This window comes from Schistocerca serialis, unplaced genomic scaffold, assembly GCF_023864345.2.
Source record: "Schistocerca serialis cubense isolate TAMUIC-IGC-003099 unplaced genomic scaffold, iqSchSeri2.2 HiC_scaffold_1351, whole genome shotgun sequence".
Lineage (NCBI taxonomy): Eukaryota > Metazoa > Arthropoda > Insecta > Orthoptera > Acrididae > Schistocerca > Schistocerca serialis.
The window spans coordinates 5,941,486-5,961,981 of record NW_026047571.1 but is presented as its reverse complement, the minus strand read 5'-3'; positions in this window follow the sequence as shown (position 1 = coordinate 5,961,981).

Sequence of the window (20,496 nt, the reverse complement as noted above, 5' to 3'; positions counted from 1 at the left end):
AATGGGAGCCAATTTTGTCCAGAGATTACAATATTTAAAATTCATTTAATTATTATTTTGTGGGGAGTTTATGCATGGTTCATATTTTAAATATAAAGAATTCTTTGGGGAGGTTACACTTGGCACATTTTCATTTTTATATATACATATCTATTGTATTATTCTGTGGGAAGGTTACAAGCTTAAGAGGTTTCAAATAAAACATTTGGAGTCATTACTTCTCAGCACGCCCTCGTGTTATATGCACAAAGCCAAGAAACTGCTTCCGAGCAAAGTATGCTATCCTTTTAATTGAACGTCTTTGTAATGTACATCAGTGGTAAACCTTATGGTGATGGTGAAATTTCGTATTTATATTTACATTGACCAATACACAATTAAAATGGCAGTAGCCAGGTGGATATTAACTGCAATACCGCCCACATTGCCACGTAAGTGGAAGAATTTGTTTACCGACACATGTCGCCATGTAACAGTCGCTCATGGTGATACATTAAAGAGTTCTCTGTCCCCACGTCAGAGAGCCAGTACCCGGCATCACTCTAACGAAATAGAGACGCAATTTCTGTGTGCCACATTTGAAGGTGAGTCTGTAAAGGCTACAAAACTAGCTAATGGAATTAAAAATATTTTAAAGAGTGAGTTGTTGTAGTTTTCCGTATTTATATTCAATACACTAGTCACAGGCTCTAGATCCTCAGTGGATATACTTAATCGGTTGTGATACTATTTGAATTGTTGAGTACGTGATGTGTCCCTCCGAGATTTATTTTGCCTGGGCTTTAAGCGACTCACCGGTCAGCATTTACAGAGCTGCCAACTACATCTCGCATATTATTAGGCTCAGTTTGAACAGCAGCTAAGGGAAGCGAACGCAGATCGAACGTGCATTCGTAGTCATTCCCTCTATTGACTACTATTCGCCTATATTCAACATTTAAGGATTCCTCCGGAAGTATTTCAAGTAAACTTTCTCTGGATATTTTACGTTTGTTTCCAAGCGCCTGCCAGTTCAATTTCGTCAGAAACTATGTGACACTCTCCAACGGGTCAAACAAACCTGTGGCCATTCGTGCAGCTCTTCTCTGTATACATTCAGTATCGCCTGGCAGTCGTATCTGATTAGGATCCAAGAATCTCGAGCAATATTGGAGGATGGGTCGCACGAGTGATTTCTAAGCAATTTCTTTTGTACACATATTGTGTTTTCCTAGAATTCCACCAACGAATGGCAGTCTGCCACCATCTTTTCCTAAGACTGCGTCTATGTGACGGTTCCATTTCAGATCTCTAGAAATTTTTACACCCAGGTATTCGTGTGAGTTGAGCGATTGAGAATTTGACTCGCTGACATTATACCCGTAGGATAAAGTTATTTCGTTTTGTGAACCGAACAATTTTACATTTCGGGAACATTTGAACCAAGTTGTCATGCTTTGCGCTACAGTTAAATCTTATGAGGGCGTGGCTTCTTTCAGACAGTACTTCATTGCAGACGACTGCATCATTTGCGGAAAGTCTGAAGTTCCAAATAGACCGCGTAACCACCGCCCCCTTCTCCGCTACAAATTGCTATCTGAAGACTGGAAGTCCCATATGTAAACCACCTTCAGAAGTTCGTTTACTTTCCGTATCAGTTAATGTGTTAAATACTTGACCTGAAGAAGCATAGCCTTCTGCAGTTGAAGACGCTCTGTTTTAAGAGAAGCTAGTTTTTCGAAAACATCTCAGTGTTTATGTCCTGAACTAGGTGTTGTACAATGCTATAATTTTTCAGGTATATTCAACGATATGTGTGAATACTGTCTGACAAATGTGTTGCGAATAGAGTGAGTTGTAAAGAAGTAATAAATTCAAAATTCATGCCTGATGCTGACGCCTTACTGCATGAACAGCTAAAATGTAGGAGTGGTAAAAGTCTTTTTTCCATTCATCATTCTGTCAGGGATATCAGCGGGAAAAAAAGTTTCGCGAAGTTTCAAAATTATGTGTGAAGTTTGTTGGAAGTCACCAAGTACTGCCATTCACAAATGCACGGTGAATATAATCTGGATAATTTTCGCGCCATTTAACTATGCTGTCTTAGACGTGTACGCAGTTTCTAACTTTTAACGCCCGACTTATTGCGTTAAACCTATGCCTTTAAATGAGGGACGGAAGGAGGATTGTGTTTAATGTGCCATCGATGTCGAGGTCGTCAGAGACGCAGCAGGAAATGGCACTGCGTCAAGGAAGGGTAAAAGAAGTCCGCCGTGCTCTTTTAAAGGTACCATCCCGACATTTACTTGGAGTGATTTAGGAAAATTACGGAAAACATAAATCAGGGTGGCCGGACGCGGATTTAAACCGTCGTCCTCCCAATGGGAGTCTCGTAGCTAGCGTTTCTGCTCTGGATCATGGGATTCCGTGTTCGATTCCCGGCCGGGTTGAGGATTTTCTCCGCCCGGTGACTAGGTGAGTGTGTTGTCCTTATCATTTCGTCATCATTAGTGAAGGTGGCGAGATTGGACTGTGTAAAGATTAGGGCTTTGAACAGACGCTGATAACCGCGCAGTTGAGCGCCCAACAAACCAATCATCATCATCATCGTACCATGTGCTAACCACTGCGCCAGCTCGCTCGGTATACTTTTAAATGAGTAGATTATGTCAGCATTTTTACTATTTACATTGACTTCATTCTTCATAAATGAAAGCATGAACTACGAGAAGACAAAGGAATTGGGATAACGAATAAGAAATACCTCATTGTGCTTCTGTTTGTAGATGACATAATTCAAGTGAATGAAATGACCTCCAAAGATCTGTATACCACCTGAACGACATATGCAACGAATGCAACTTTAAAATTTCTAGTAATAAAACGAAAATAAGTGCACTCCGAGGAAAATATTCAGTCAGTTTAAAACTAGTTTTGGATAATCCTGCTTTAGAACAGGTCTCTTAATCTTTCATTTAGGGTACGCCGCAAGATCTGACTTTTACTCTGATATTGAAAATAAATTACACAAATTCTAAGCTGTCTGTGGCACCATTATCCGAACATTGGGCAATAAAGTACAAAAAGAGATTGTCCCGAAATTCTATAAAGTGGTCGCGGTTCCTGTGTTATGCTATAAAGCGAAAACATGGTTAAAAGAAAAAAAATTCAGACGGCAGTGATGAGGTTCCTAAGAAATTCGAAGGGCTGCAGAACAAGAAATGATTAGGAATGAAGATACTAGAGAAAAATTAAGTATTTTCAACAGAAACTAAAAAATTCAAAAATATCGTGAAGACTGGTGAGAATGCTGTCCCAGACTTCCCCAAAATATTCTGAACTACAAGCGGAATGGGAGAAGTGATATTGGAAGGCCTCGGACGTGGGAGTAATTTCGTTTGAGAGACTATCCCGCGTGGCGACTACTGAAATACATTATATAATTCTTAAGTTATACACCAAAATAAGTAAGTTTTAATGTAGTTTACGTTCACTGATGTAAAGAAAAAAATTTCTTGCTTTCTAAAGTGGGGTATGTTCTTTCTCAGGATTCAAACTGTCTCCATGCCAAATTTGAACAATATCTGCTAAGCGGTTTAGTCGCGAAAACGAAACAGATTGTGTTACAAAGTAGAAAAACAACTGAGAGAAAGAAGCGGCGTCACTTTCTGCAGGACGCGCCCATCATTTTGCAGGACAGTGTTCAGGCAGGCTTGGTTCAAGTCGTGACTGATTAGATCGGTATATGGGGATGGGAAGCGCCGCACCACTCACCACACTCCCCGGACTTGCGCCCTCGTGAGCTCAGCTTGGTACCTAACGTGAAGGACGAACTCTGGGGTATTCGGTTCGGGGCTGTAATGGAGATTCGTCGGACAATAGACCGCTCCATTCGAACTACCTATACAACTGGCGTAGCTAGGGGTATCTTGCTCTTTCGACATCACTGGCGACGACTTATATACGAGAGCTGTTCAAAAAACATCCGACCTTTTTTAATTGTTGAAATCAACAATGGTATCAGAGCGTGCGTGCGCTCATGTTTACAGGCATACATAGCACACATGCCTGATTTTCTCCACTACTTCGGAGCGCTTGTAAGTGGTACAAGTTGGATTTAGTAATGTTAGCAAAATGCCGTCGTTGCATCACATTTGGCTTCAAGCTTGGCGATTCTCAAGTTGAAACTATCATGTGTTTGTGGGCTACGTAATGGGTACTACACGGCTAAAGGAGTGGTACAACCGTTTCAGAGGTAGCCGCTAATCAATGAAGACCGAAACCAGTTAAGGTACGCACTCAGTATCCGCCAATCAGGTCGTTACTGACCCTGCAAAATCCCTGGTGAAGCAGAATAGACGAATCACTATCACAGAAGTTGCAGTCTAATCTAAAAGCCATAAATTCAACTAAATAACTAGGTATTACAATAACGAACAACTTAAATTGGAAGGAACACATAGAAAATGTTGCGGGAACGCTAACCAAAGACTGCGTTTTATTGGCTGGACACTTAGAAAACGTAACAGACCTACAAAGGAGACTGCCTACACTACGCTTGTCCGTCCTCTTTTAGAATACTGCTGGGAGATGTGGGATCCCTACAAGATAGGCCTACTGAATACATCGAAAAAGTTCAAAGAAAGGAAGCACGTTTTCTGTTATCGAGAAATGATACAGGATTTGGGCTGGACATCATTGAAAGTAAAGTGTTTTTCGTTGCGACGGAATCTTCTCACGAAATTCCATGCACCAACTTTTTCCTCCGAATGCGAAAATATTTTGTTAACACCGACTTACGTAGGGAGGAACGATCACCACGATAAAATAAGGGAAATTAGAGCTCGTACGGAAAGATACAGGTGATCATTCTTTCCGTGTGGTATACGAGATTGGAATAAGAGAGACATGTGAAGGTGGTTCGATGAACCCTCTGCCATGCACTTAAATGTGATTTGCAGAGTATCCATATAGACGAAGGTATAGGTGTTCACATTATTTTTCCTATCCCCTGTATGTACATATCTTTTCCCACGAACTTTGTTAACTCAATGTCGATATCTGCTCCATTTTCGAAATATGTGAGCTTACTTATATTATCTGTAATGTTAATATATAACATAAACAGTAAGGCTCCCAACACACTTCCCTGTGGCACAAGTGGTTACTTTTACACGTATAGATGAACTCTCCATTCAAGATGAGATGCTGTGTCATCCCTACAAAAATATTTTACTGGCCGTACTTTATACGATACAGGCAAACGGTCAACTACAATTGCTGTTAACTGTGCGGTAACCTCTAGCGTATCAGGAGCGGTTTAGGATAATTGTTTCAAATGAGTATACGCAGTCGTATTTCGGCAGGTGCGCAGTTTTGCCTTTCAATTTTTGCGCGTTTCCCAGATACTTTTTCGAAAATTTCGAGCAAAGCAAATCGAAATGTTTATTACATCATGAAACAAAGAAGAAGCAAATGCGGGTTTGTTCGCAAACCCGAAGCAACATCTGGTGCAAGAGTCATGGGTTTTAATAAAGTAGCTGTCGATAGTGGTTATTCGTTGCTACCAAATGTAACTGACAAACACAAACTAATGACTTCTCAAATATCTAATTGTGATGATACAGACGTTTCGGTTAATCCTAAAAACCAATCGAAGATCACAGCGTGCAAGGGGAAACGTCAAGTAGGATCGTTAACATCTGCAGAAAGGGGCGAAACTGCAACCTGCCTCATTAGTACGTCAGCAAGCGGAGCGTACATGCTTCCTACGCTCATATTTCCATGAAAGAAGAAGCAGAATGAATTTGACTTAGGACTGGCAGCAGGAGGTTGCGGTAAGGTCCACAGCACCGCAGGGATGGCCACAGAGTCATTCTTTGTATGGTTTCGAAAATTTGTGGAATTTTCTAAGGCACCAAAGGACTTCCCAGCTCTCCTTATATTAGATGGCCACTCCCACATAACACGAACATTGACGTTATGGACTACGCGAGGGAGAGTTGCGTTTCGTTGCTATCTTTACCACCACATTGCTCTCACTGACTTCAGCTGCTTGATGTTTGTTTTATGAAGCCTTTAAGGCTTCGCTATAGTGATTAGCTTCGAAAATGGCTACGAAGCCACGCAGGGAAAGTCGTAACTATCTTTCAAATTTCAACGCTTTTTGGTTCAGCTTTCGTCTAAAGTGCGACAATGAAAACCGCTATTAAAAGTTTCGAAGCTACTGGAATATGGCCCACGAACATTGCAGACGCCGTCTACGTAATACCCCTCACACTTCAATGAATTTACCAATACGTTGCATTGTTTACTACAGACCACGAATAAAGTAACGTAAAAAAAAGCTCTGCGTCTATTGAGATCATGATTCAGAGTTAAAAAAACTCTAATAAGTCGCCTACATATTACAGTTGCTGCCGAAAGAGGAGAACCACTATTTTCCCACAAACGGAAATATAGTTAAAATTACGCTTCTATTTTGGCGGTTACTAAAAATTGTAGTGGAAGTTTCATAGTGGACTCTCCCCTCCACACACCAGAAACTTAGTTTTCGTGGCTGTTGTGCGACTTTTGTCTACAGCTAGAGAAAGTGTGTTAAATATGGCGCGGACGGAAACACTAGGCTACGCTACAGGGCAATCTGCTCGCACAACGTTTACTCGGCATTCATAATCGTTGGCCTAAACAACTCTCAATCATATTACCCCCTTCCAACCTAATTTAGATCTCGGGCTACACTACCCATCGGCCTGTCATCACAACCAAAATTTCATTGGGGGGGGGGGGGGGGGGAGGATTTCCTGTATCTCTCTCTAGGCAAAACTGTCAGATATTGTAGATTGATTGTCAGTCTCAACTACAAGATTTACTAATGATAAACACTTTCGAGACGGCTCATAATTTTAGAATAGTTCTCTTCGTCTTACTTGGCATAAATTGTTCGCTGGCGTCCCAGCAGCTAGCTCCCTCAGTGTTTGCTTCTGCCATAGCACCACGCCAGTCCGTTGTTGTCCTAGCAGACCGAACGCACCGCACATCCGACACCTTCGGAACCACTCACTGGCCAGTTAGCAACTGAGCCGAGCACTGTTTACATCGTGAAAGGAAAACTATGCAAAGATGTACACTCAAATGGCACGACTGAGTAGCACACACACACAGTAATATCTGTGGAATGTACATCGACACGCGTGGAACGAAATTCTTCTCGCGAACGTACAGCGTCTCCGAAAAAAATCTCGTGACTATATTCCGGCGTTACGGCCAGGTTCTCATTCAAATGAGCATAAAATGGTATATTTGGAAATTTTTTTGAGACAATGAAAATACATTCGAAGGATCTGTTTGGGAATTACGAGTGATCATACTATGAGATTTGTTTTAGATTTTCAGTAAAAAGCAAGAACAAAATGGCGCTCGTAATTATGATTTAATCAAGGGCCTGCGAGTCTGAAGTACGCAGACTGCGTGCAGTGTGGCCCCTTAGATGACAAGTTTTATCTCCGGGTTCGGCATGTCAGGGGCAGTGACAACGAAGTGGCCGACGCTCTTAGCCGTATGTTCGCGTGAGAGTCTGGGGAAGGCAAGGGCACTTAGCTGACAAACAGGCTGGGGACCCTAGGTGGGGACCGATTCGGCAGCAGTTGGCGGATGGCGAGGTTGTTACTGGCTATTGCCTTCGTGGGGGCCTCTTGTGTAAAGGGGGAGACAACCAAGGTGAAGTGAAGGTCTGAATTCCACAGGAACTAGTTAACATGGCACTCAGATATTTCCATGATTCGGCGGTCGGGGGTCATTTGGGGTTCTACAAGACCTTGAACCGAGTTCGGGAACACATGTTTTGGCCCAACCTACATCGCGATGTCAGGCGATATGTTGGTTACTGTGTCCAGTGTAAGCGCGGTAAGCCCGATGTGGGGCTGCGCAGAGAGCTACTACAGTCGGTTAGGGAGCAGTGTCCTCTGGACCGCGACTCAAAGATCAAAATGACGATCAATGGAAACTGGTGCCAGAAACGCACCAGCTCACTCTATTTCATCCCCTTAGGGGTTGAGTTTCCAAAAACACAGAAACACGTAATTTCGTATTTGTAACCTTGAAGTCAATACCAATTTTCGTAGATGTAGACTTAAAAATACTTTAATGATTCTTCCATAATTATTTATCTCAAAATAAAACGTTCACCCACTATTTCACCTCATAGATGTTAAAATTCCAATAATACTGGAAAACATATTTCTTTATTTCTGACCTAGAAACCAGATACAACTTTTCGTACGTATAGCTTCAAAATTACCTTAATAGCTACATGTTTCATAAATCCTTTCATTTCCTGTTTGTCCCCCTTAGAGGTGGAATTTCGAAATATGCAGTATAAGTATAATATCAACACCCTTTCCAAATCTCAAGGTTTCTTTTCCTTGGCCGTCGGGAGTGGGTGAATTTCATAGCAATAGGCATCCACACACACCCCACCCCACCCCTACCAATGCCCCCACCACCTCCTGGGGAAATTTCTGCGGACGCCCTTGTTCCACTGCACTCATGTTTTGCCGACGACCTAAATTTAGCAGCGTGGGAAGGATAGTGTCGTGCAATAGACAGTATACTCAGTAGACAACGAACTATTCGTTGTGAAATCAGCGACATAGGAACCGAATCTGAAACAGAAGGTGCTGAAGGCGAAGCACACTAGACTCGTGTCTACCATCGATTTACCATGAACAGAAGTTCCGAAAATGAGCAAATAATTTTACAGTAAATTCAGTACCGATGGAGAGGACATACAACGAAAAACATTTCTAAAAAATTTCTGAAATAATGAAACATTCCACTTAAGTCGCGCGGCAGAAAACGCAGTGAATGTGCTAGCACTTAAGACGGAAGGCCCCACGTGTTTACGCAGGCTTACGACAAAAATTGTTCAAATGGCTCTGAGCACTATGGGACTTAACATCTATGGTCATCAGCCCCTAGAACTTAGAACTACTTAAACCTAACTAACCTAAGGACATCACACAACACCCAGTCATCACGAGTTCCAGCTTACGACAGATCGCAAAATTCGCCAGTAGGCGTAAGCCAACCTCGTGTACTGCCATCTGTTGTTGATGTCAAGCACCAAGGTCTCAGTAGTACGGCTTTGCACCAGAGAGTAGTTGCTTTGTAAGCACTCCGTCTTCAGGCCACGAGTGGCCTACTGGGACGGGACCATCCGACCGCCGTGTCATCATCCGTGGAGGATGCGAACAGGAGGGGCGTCGGGTCAGCACACTGCTCTCCCGGTCGTTATGATGGCATTCTTGACCGAAGCCGCTACTATTCTGTCGAGTAGCTCCTCAATTGGCATCACGAGGCTGAGTTCACCCCGAAAAACGACAACAGCGCATGGCGGCCTGGATGGTCACCCATCCAAGTGCCGACCACGCCCGACAACGCGCTTAACTTCGGTGACCTCACGGGAACCGGTGTAACCACCGCGGCAAGGCCGTAGCCGCAGCTATTTTAGAATAGTTGCTTACGTTTTATAATTATCTAGTATAAGGGGAAAATGTAAAAAAGACGATCGTCACCGAAGCTACAACTAAACTGAGTTTCTGGTTAGTTATCAAGTGGTCTTGTGTGCGAGCCTGAATTTTTAATCCTTTGCGGTGGGAATGATTCAAACCCGTAATGTTCTTCTTATGAGGTATGCTATTTATTTTGCACACAATGATCGTTTGTAGTTGTATTGAGTTACTGCCTTGATAAGTTTTTGGATGGCGCACGTATCATAACTGTGGTCTGCGCTTGCGCTTAATGGCTGAAGGTGAATTAGCGTAATGAGTAGTAGCGAATGTTATAGTAACACGTTTGTAAATTATTTCGGGTGAATTACGTTAGTCGTGAACACATCTACTTACGACTCCACGTTTGTAAATAATTTCAGGTGAATGAGGAAATGTATAGTAGTGAACACTGCAGTAACATGTTTGTAATTAACTTCGGGTGAATTACGTAAGTCGTGTAATACTGTCCGTTTACGACTACATCTTGGCAACTAATTTCAGGTGAATTACGTTAGTCGTGTAATATTATCCGTATACCAGTACAGTTGTTGTTGTTGTTATGGTCTTCAGTCCTGAGACTGGTTTGATGCAGCTCTCCATGCTACTCTATCCTGTGCAAGCTTTTTCATCTCCCAGTACCTACTGCAACCTACATCCTTCTGAATCTGCTTAGTGTATTCATCTCTTGGTCTCCCCCTACGATTTTTACCCTCCACGCTGCCCTCCAATACTAAACTGGTGATCCCTTGATGCCTCAGAACATGTCCTAACAACCGATCCCTTCTTCTGGTCAAGTTGTGCCACAAACTTCTCTTCTCCCCAATCCTATTCAATACTTCCTCATTAGTTATGTGATCTACCCATCTAATCTTCAGCATTCTTCTGTAGCACCACATTTCGAAAGCTTCTATTCTCTTCTTGTCCAAACTATTTATCGTCCATGTTTCACTTCCATACATGGCTACACTCCATACGAATACTTTCAGAAATGACTTCCTGACACTTAAATCAATACTGGATGTTAACAAATTTCTCTTCTTCAGAAACGCTTTCCTTGCCATTGCCAGCCTACATTTTATATCCTCTCTACTTCTACCATCATCAGTTATTTTGCTCCCCAAATAGCAAAACTCCTTTACTACTTTAAGTGCCTCATTTCCTAATCTAATTCCCTCAGCATCACCCGACCAGTACAGTATATGGGACAATTACGTTAGTCGTGGAATACTATCCGTATAAGACCTCGATGTCCCGGAATTTGCTTCAATTTTGGAATCCACGAAAGAACTAGAAATTTTCCTCTACACAGCTTTCCATATAATTTCTATAACAGTGATTCAGTCTTGTCTGCCACTCGACTCTTCCGACCGTGAAATAAATTATACCACTCAGGTGCCTATTACCCCTCCGTGTTCCCATTTGCCGATATCGCGCATAAACACTCACATGTCTCGAAGTTGCTATGGACCATGACGTAACGACACACTTTTCTACGGCGACACTGCAGTTTACAGATAGAAAAACCGATCAGTTAAAACGATATCGGTATTTTAGATCTGAATAACCGCTGTGTTTCGGTATTTGTTTGCTCTCGGTTATAGCAAGTATCTTTTGATATTTTCCTAATAACCACGTAAAAAACATATATCTCAATTAGCCACAGCAGTAGTAGTAAAATTTTTAGTTTTCAAATAAACCTTTTTTTTTTAAAAACGAGTAATTTTAATTTTGTAATATTTCCATAGCTTTGAAATACTACGTTATTACAGAAAAGTGGGAAAAGTGATCTATGCCACATTAATAACACTGCTGACAGAAACGAGCAACAAATGGATTGGTCCAGCATTTCCGAGATAATATTGTGCCTATTATACACGCAGTGTGCGAGACCTAACGCAGTTTCTCGCTGTTGTCGAACGTCAGTTGTAATACAGAATGGCATCGTCTGGAAGTATTTTACGATATGCGGTATGAGTGAAGCACAGTGGTCGATTTGGTCAACTTGCGACATCATACAAGGAAAAAAGTAAAAATTTAACAAATCATTCATAGTTCGCGATAAAAATAGAAAGTGCCTGATCTGCTGCCCGTGTCTACGTTATTTGCTTGTAGCCCTTGAAAACAGAGAAATTAAAACGAAAAAGAGATTTCTCCAGTGGGAGTTTTCACCCTTTATCGCTGGACTATACGAAATGCCCACATAGTGCTGTGATAACCGATTACAATATAATTTTTGAGCAGAGCTTCTAAAAACTAAAATTAATAGGAGAATACTGGCAGTTTTCTGTAATATAGAAGCACTCGCCATATTTAGAGAAAAGCAGCGAACAGCGGAAAAAGTTTTATTTGACTATTTAATTTAACGAAATTAGAATTATATTAATACCGTCAGTTGCTCACGCGAATTGATAAATATCAACGTGGAAAGGTCAAAATGTGTGCCCCAACCGGGACTTGAACCTGGAATCTCCTGCTAAAATGACAGACGCTCCATCCATATTCTTTTTTTTTTATTTTTTTTAGAAAACCCCTTAATAAAATGGGAAAAAAGAAAAAAAAGGAAACCTAAGTGCCACCGCCACTTTTCATCCTATAACAAAACAATCTGGTCCACTTCAGGCGTTGGCTCCTGGCTAAACCTACCCCAGAGAGCTGCCCATATACCAGGGGAAATATGGGAAACCAAGGTTAAGGCTATCCTTACAAACAAAACAAAACCTTCCTTTTTTCTGAATTTTATTTTTATTTTTATTGTTTTTTTATTTTTTTATTCCTTTTATTGTTCAGTTTTGTTGTGTAATTGATCAGAGGCCTTCTGTGTCCCGCTGGTAACATGTTGAGTCACGTCTTCTCGAAATTGATGAGTTCCGTTGAATTGTTCAGAAATGTTCATTGGTTCAAACAGGAAACCTTCTTCTCTCTTGGCTTAACACATTCCAGCTGCGAGGCGGGTCATGGAAAGAACTCCCAAGGAAGTTCGAGAAAAATTGTCTGTATTTTGGGTGACGGACAACGACATAATGATGGTCATTGAGGTATGTCCAAAAATCGAGTACAGAGTCTACAGGTTGTCCAAATAGGTAGTGAATGGCATGTCCACGAATCCAATTCACAGCATTGGTCTCTGTCCGAGGAAAATAGTCACGTTCCGGAAATAATAATGAAAGGGGAGTAATCCGATCCGGAATGTCCCGCGTCAGAAAAGCCACAATACGTCGAACCAAGTGCCAAACCAGTGAAGAATGGACAGAGAGGCCTCAACCAGGCTGACGTTCCTTCACGTGTAGAAGTGCGGGTTCGATAACACCCGTACGCAGAAGGCAGGATGTCGACGTCACCATAGCAGACACGAAGGCCACTGCACGACAACCTCCTCCAGCATGACCACGCTCCCCTATAAATAGTACAGGCCAAAGTGTCTGCTGCTGTAAACATGTGAGTCGGTCGTGTTACCAACCTACGGTTTCTAAGAACACCAAAGACAGAACTCGCAATCAATAGTGGGTACACTACGGGCGGGAGTTCAAATGAAAGAGCTTCATAAAAGACCAACCCTGAACAACCTGGGAAAAGCAAAATAGAAGCGAAGCAATATAAGACAGCAATGAGATGTTAGAGCCTGATTGTGCCCAAACACTGTCGATTACCAGAAATATTGGCTCCACACGACTCTCAGGAAATGAGCCGTGGAAAGATGGAAGTACACACGGCTCAGGCTCCTTCCTATATGCTTTCCTGTGATCCATAAGCCTTCAGCCCCTGGTCTGGTTTAGATACATTGTATCTTTGTATATGGACTCATGGTGAGCCTGACCTATTAAAATTTTTGAAACCTCTAAATAAATTCTCCTAATAAATTTCACATGCTCCTATTTCCCATCCCCTTCATTTTGACAGTTGCCATTCCATCCCATACTGCCTTAGCATTCAAGGCAAACATATTTGTTCTTTACAAAAATACACAATCATCCTTAAGTCAGCTTTCACTGGACATATTTATCACACTAGCCTATTTCAAAAGCATTTTTCTCAGTCTTGGCCATTTGTCTCATATAGGGTGCCTAAGGGATGCTGCCTTATCTGAATGCTATACAACAATTCGAGCAAATAATATTAGTAATTTTATTTCTATAAAGCAGATTTGACAATACTTAACTTGAATGTACAAAATGTTGTGACAGACTATGGGTGACATGCAATATAATTCAGAATCCTTGGCTATATGCAATGTTCCTGCAAGTTGACTAACTCTTCTTGTAGCAGTGCTCTGCAAATATGTTCCACTGATCTCCGTTAATGTCCATATACTGAGCCAATCTGAGTGGCTGAGGTTGGCAGGAGCAGAGCTTATACATCAGCTGGAGCACACTGCTGTTGTGGTGCAGTCCTATTCCACGCACCACTGGTTGACATTGTTTCACCACCTCCTCTGGTCTTGCATACATCTTTGGTCCAGTGGTTGTGGTTATACCAAAACAATATCCAGTCATGGTACTGACCTCAGCAGCCAGACACTATTGTCACGTGCATGTGAGTTGCATTTGCATGAGTGTGTTGGCGTATGTTGTCTATTTTTGGCAAAGGCCTCATTGACTGAAAGCTCACTTTCTGAGATTCTTTTTGTTGTGCATATCTGTGACTCTCCATCTCCACTATATGTGGAGTAGCAACCATCCTTTTCATAATATTGTTACATTCCATCTCGGGTTTTCCATTGTTTCATTTTGCCTGGTACTGCTGATTACTCCAAGAAACAATTTAGGAGTACACCTCTTGTCACTCAGTACTATCCTTGTCTTGAATGTATTAATCAGTTACTTTGACTAGGCTATGACTTGCTAAAATCATGCCCTAAAATAAAAACCATTCTGTCTGACATTTTAATCACCTTTTTGTTGCATCCACAATGTCTGCAATATCCTGCTCAGACTCTGTGCTCCCTCTGCACCCATTCCTTTACCCTGTGACTCCTAACTGTCTGACTGTCCCCACTGTAAGGTTTGCTCTACACACCATCCTACCATCACATATGCCAGCACTGTAACTGTCACAACAATATAATATTGAAGGGAGAGCCACTTGTGAAATGACACATCATGTACCGGCTCTTATGAAAGCACTGTTTGGTCTCCTGTATTGGCAAGACTACCACCAAGTTACCAGTTATGATGAATGTGCACAAACAGAGTGTGTATATGGGCAACACACATATCCTGTTGCGGAACATGCTCTACAACTTGACAGTGAGGACTTTGGTGCCTGTTTCACCATAAATGCCATCTGGATTCTCCCTCCTCTCAGAATTCCTCAGGTGAGAGCTAGTGTTACAATATGTGCTTGGTTCCTACCACCTACCTGGTCTTAATTTATGTTAATGTCTATGGTATAATGAAAGATGTTCTAATGGAATCTTTTTACCAATAAATGAAATATGTGATACCCTTCAAACTTGGCAATGTCTGAACTATTTTTCATTTTTAAACTATGTAAACCATTTTGGTGGATATTTATGAACATATTTCTCCCAAAATGTTCTATATTTAAAAATTTTATTTATACTACAATATTTTCTACCACTTTCTACCACCCTAAGAAACATTATGAAAATTAGTTTCTGCAAATTCATCTGAAATTCTAGTGCAACTAACTGTAATATTTGTTGTTAATTTTAACACTCATTCCTGGTATCAGTCACAACCTATGTTATAAACAATACTTTTTTGTTTTGCAAAACAATAGCAAAATCAATATTACATTTTAACAGGAAAAACAAATTGCACATATTGAGGCACTTTACCCTTAACCATCTGTCGTGAAAAGCATTAACTAAACAAACAATGTCAAAAAACAACCACTAAATCATATATAAATTGTATTTTTAAATAGGAAATCGAATTAGAGCTTTTTTTTTAACTAACAGTTGTTCTAGAAGGATCAAGAGATATGACCCTTCTAGAATATCATTTGCACAAAGCAGGTCTTGGCAGCTGTAACTCAGATGTGTGACATCCTGTGAAGCTCTTTCTGAGACATGTATTAAAGTTGTGCAATAACAAGTTTTTCAAAATGCCAATTTTGATGCATAGATGTAATGTTGTGGATGAAGAGATCATGCAAGATGGCTCCATTAATAAACTTAATGATTTAATAATAATAATAAATATCGTGTGACTTGGGCCTCCCATTGGGTAGACCATTTGCCGGGTGCAAGTCTTTCAATTTGACATCACTTTGGCAAATTGTGCTTTGATGGGGATGAATAGGTGACAATCAGGACAACACAACACCCAGTCCCTGAGCGGAGAAAATCTCTGATCCAGCTGGGGATCAAACCCAGGCCATTAAGATTGACAGTATGTTGCACTGACCACTCGGCTACCATGGGTGGACATTGATTTAATAGAAACAAGCAGACTCCAAACTGAATCATTGAACAACCTTGGACACTGAAGCCGATAATCAGTTTACTTTATTTATTACTTTTGGACATAAAAATACATAGTATGGGATCCGTTAGGTTTGTTTACTGAATCAATGAGAAATATCAGCTTAAAAAAGTAAAATACCATCATAGTGTTCTCAGAATTTATTCTCAGAAACTATTCCTTTCCTTTGCTCCCCTTTCATTTTTCTGTATCTTTCATTTTGCAGCCTGTCTGTCCTCCCTACACCTCTCCACCATCTTCCCCCTCCCCATATATGCCTATCATGTACAATACATTTAGCTTTCAGCTCATATTGACTCTGCATGATTTATTTTCAGTAAATTGTGTCTTGCTGATTACTGTATCTTCCATCGTTAAGCTCTCAGGTTTTCAAATCTCATCCAGCGCACGCACCAAGGATCAGTCTTTCCTTCTCATCCTGTCTGGTAAGTCTCCTCTGACATAGGATTTTGGGCAACTTTTCTATAACTCTCTCAATTTCTTAAGTCTTGCCAGTCTTCTTCCTTCAGTTCTCTTTCTTTCCCTTCAAATCTTCTGCTAGAAGGAAGAGCCATTGGCTCTGAAAGCTTCCACATTTCTATATCCTTTATACATACTTTCTGCTGCCACCAGCTTGGTGAGTAGATCATCTTATCTATCCAATCACATTGTAGCCATCTTCATGATAGTGCTGGCAACATGGCTGTGGATGAAGTCGTGGTTGGTATGAGAGTCAGTTACCATCTGACATCGGTTTATGAGTACTCAGCAAAAAGCTTGTAAGAATTCAATTTCATACAGCTAAAAAGAAAAAATGGTAGGTCATACCACCACAAGACCATAAATGAAAAAGTTGTTGTTAATAATCTGTGTCCCTGACATTCTACCTACAAGTATGTTAAATAGGTTTCAATATACCATTTCACACTTAACACTTAGTCTGCTGTTGACACTATTTTATTTAACTCCAGTTGCTTGTGACAAATGCACTGATGCATCAAACAGGCTACAATACATTTTCCTACATTTTTATTACATGATACATTATTATTTTTTTCACAGTTTTAGGAAAATGGTGTACACTGACACTTAAGTAAAATGCTAATCCATGAGCATGCATAGAACTGTATTCCAGGTTTCCTAATACATACTACTCTATCAACAATATATTGGATGGAGCAAGTGCTGGACTGAGTATAATGGAGCAGCTAGATGAGGCAAGGAAATAAATATGTAACAGTTACACTACATAAGAAGAGTTTTGCTTGTCTTTTATTGTTAGCCAAAATTAGCAGCAATGTCTTTGTGTACATGGTAACTGCAAACTGTGACAAGCTTTGAGAGCACTTGCCTGCTAAAGGCAAAGGATCTGAGTTCTCGAGTCTCAGTCTGTCACTCAGTTTTAATCTGCCAGGAAGTTTCACATCAGCACACACTCCACTGCAGAGTGAAAATTCCCCATGCTGTGACAAGCCATGTCTTTGCTATATCCTTTCTTCCAGGAGTGCTAGTTCTGCAGCATTGCAGGACAGCTTCTGTGATGTTTGGATGGTAGGAGATGAGGTACTGGAGAAAGTAAAGCTGTGAGGATGGGTCATGAGTCGTGCTTAGGTAGCTCAGTTGGTAGAGCACTTTCCCACAAAAGGCAAAGGTACTGAGTTAGAGTCTCAGTCCAGCACACAGTTTTAATCTGCCAGAAAGTTTCATACCAGCACACACTATGCTGCAGAGTGAAAATTTGGAAGCTTTGAGAGGTTGTGTGAGTAGGTTGTGTGTTTGGTTGGGAAGGAGTGTTTTACGACTGTGGAACATATATTATGATTAGTTGGGTTTATTAGCACAGAATAGAACTTCTGAAGCAAATAAGTTATTGGAGGTAATTTGTCATACTTTTTGTGGATTTTAGAAGCAGAGTGTTCATGACTTTGCAATACAAATATTCAGAATGAATCTCTGAGATTTATAAGATGACTTGTAGTTACCTCGATCCCATTCAGTAGCGGCTGGTCTCACCATAGTGGTAGTGGCAGCACCAGCAGACCTCTTCTGTGGCTGTGTGATGGTTGGCCAAATATTTGACAAGTCTCCTTACACATCGGTGTAGCAGCTGTGAATTGAAGTTCATCTGTGAGGAGAGATTGAGTTGATTGATCTGATTTCTCAGTGTGAGAGAAACCTCGAATTGCCAAATTTTTCTATACATGCTTAATTTTAATGGCTGTGTTCTGGATCTTCCAAGCTCTGACTGACGAAAATGCTCCTCAGAGAGCACAACTCCCCTTCCCTGGGCTATATTTTACTTGGGTAACCAGTGCTTCCCTTTCTGCTATACTCCTCGGAAAAAGTCGTGCCTCGCTATTCCTGTCTCTCTCCCCTGTCAATGAGGCAGCTTCCTTTTGGCTCTGTTGGGCTCTCTGTCACTATGAAAAACACCAAGATGAACCACTGTCCATAGGTCTTAAATCCTTAAACAAAGTTTTTGTAAGAGTTATGTGTTTGGTGGCATCTCAAAAATTTCAAAGGCCTAGCTGGGAGTTCGGCTGTAAGATAGCAATCTCTGGCACGCATCCCAAAGCCAAATTTTCTGCATTTGGCAGTCAGTAGCGTCTTTCACTAACATTACTCCTCACTCCAACTCGTAAAACATTTGTGTGAGTGAACACTACAGAATGTCTCGACTGTTGTCCAATTGCACGGTGGTGCCGTTAGGGATCATAAAGACATTTACTGGGCCAGGCTGCCACAGTGAATGTTTCCCCTCACTGCTGCTTTTCAGATGAGCTCAGTCGGGTCCCAGACTGTTCAAATGCTCAGCTCAGTCTGTGTCACTGAGTGTGCTTCCAAACATCCCCTTATTCCCAGCTAACGTACAAATCTGTTTTAAATTACTCTCTAAACTGACAATCACTCACACATTCAATATCAATACCGTGCTTCATTCATAATTAATTGTGCAGCTCAAGGTGGGCCTCTACTATAAACTTACAAGAATTTGTGTATGTTGTATGACAGTGTTGAAAAATTGTCCTGTAACAATTATTATAGCTTTATACGTAGGTCTGCATCATTTTATGGCCACAGAAAGAAAGTTCCTGTTTCAATTGAAATTTAAGTTTGGAATGTGAAATATTTTAAAATTTTGTGTAAATGCCCCATTCCATCATGTGAGTCAGTGTAGGTGGTTGTTGGTCACAGTTTGGAAGAGCCCATTCGGGATGGCAGACAGCTGGTCGTACATCATACCCTCATAGAGTACCATGCATGAATGAGAGTGTAAGAAGATTTGCTAGCTGATTCTCAAGGGAATGAAATATATGGTGAGAACCTGGGATCAGGATGACAAACAAATGCACTAGCATATGGCTTAAGTTAAGTGATTAATAGCATACTGTTATGGGAAGCAAAAACAAAATTTTGACCACAATATTCCTCACATCAAGCTATGACAAAGTGGGCAAAGTTCTGTTGAAAGATGTAGCCAATTTTCACAAAGCCTGTAAATGTTGGTAAGTGAAGTATTCATTTGTTAGCAAGCAATTTAATCAAATACATTGGCACTGTAAGAAAAAACTATGGTTCTGGGATTAGACATGTCTGTTATCCAGCCTGGCAGCCAAATTCTGAGCCCTGTAAGAAACCACGTCTGATTTTAACTGACACACATCTTGATGAAGCATTGTGAGTGAAGCTCTCTGTACTGTGCTATGTGGGCAAGGTTCAATAAGGGTGCACCCAGCCCTTGTAAGGCCAACTGAGGAGCTACTTGACTGAGAAGTAGCATCGCCAGTGCTAAAAACTTGACAACGGCCAGGACAGAGGTGTGCTGACCCCGTGCCCCTCCAGTGAATTTTGTTAGCTGAGGATGACACAGTTGTAAGTCAGTACCATCACTGTTTAGACGTCCAAGGCCTCTTCACATAGATTTTTTTTTTTTTTAGGTTCAATTCATGGCTCAAATGTACTGATTGTTATTTAGAAAAAAAATTTATGGAAGAGTAAAATATGTGATTATTAAGCTGTCGTTATAAAAGTGTGCTTGTAGCCCATCGTATGAACAAAGATACTCTGAAAGAAGGAGGCTAAAAGACTGATAGTATTCACAGATTCCTAATATATCTAATTCAGCTAATGCTCACTATTACTTTATTATTCAGCTTTTCTGTAAATTCTCAATGGGGCATTCACTGACTTGTAAATAAAGTTCAAAATTTCGTAATGACAAAAATAAATATAGATCAACCCAGAGCACAATCTCTTTTAATTCTCATCTTCACCAAGAAACAAGTAAAGCTGAGTTACATACAGGTTCCAGATGTCACCTGTGAAAGATGAGGAGAACAGCTAGTTATGTCTTTAGATTTTTCCGTGTTTTCTTCATAGATTAATTCTTAAATTCCATGCGTTTTCTTTTATTTAAGAGGTGTAGTCTCACATTTTTGTAACTTTAAAGTATAAATTCAGGCAGTGTGTAACACAGTCATCATTTCTCTTGAACGACTAACTACACTGCTCGGTTAGGCATGTGGAGCATCAACGTGGAG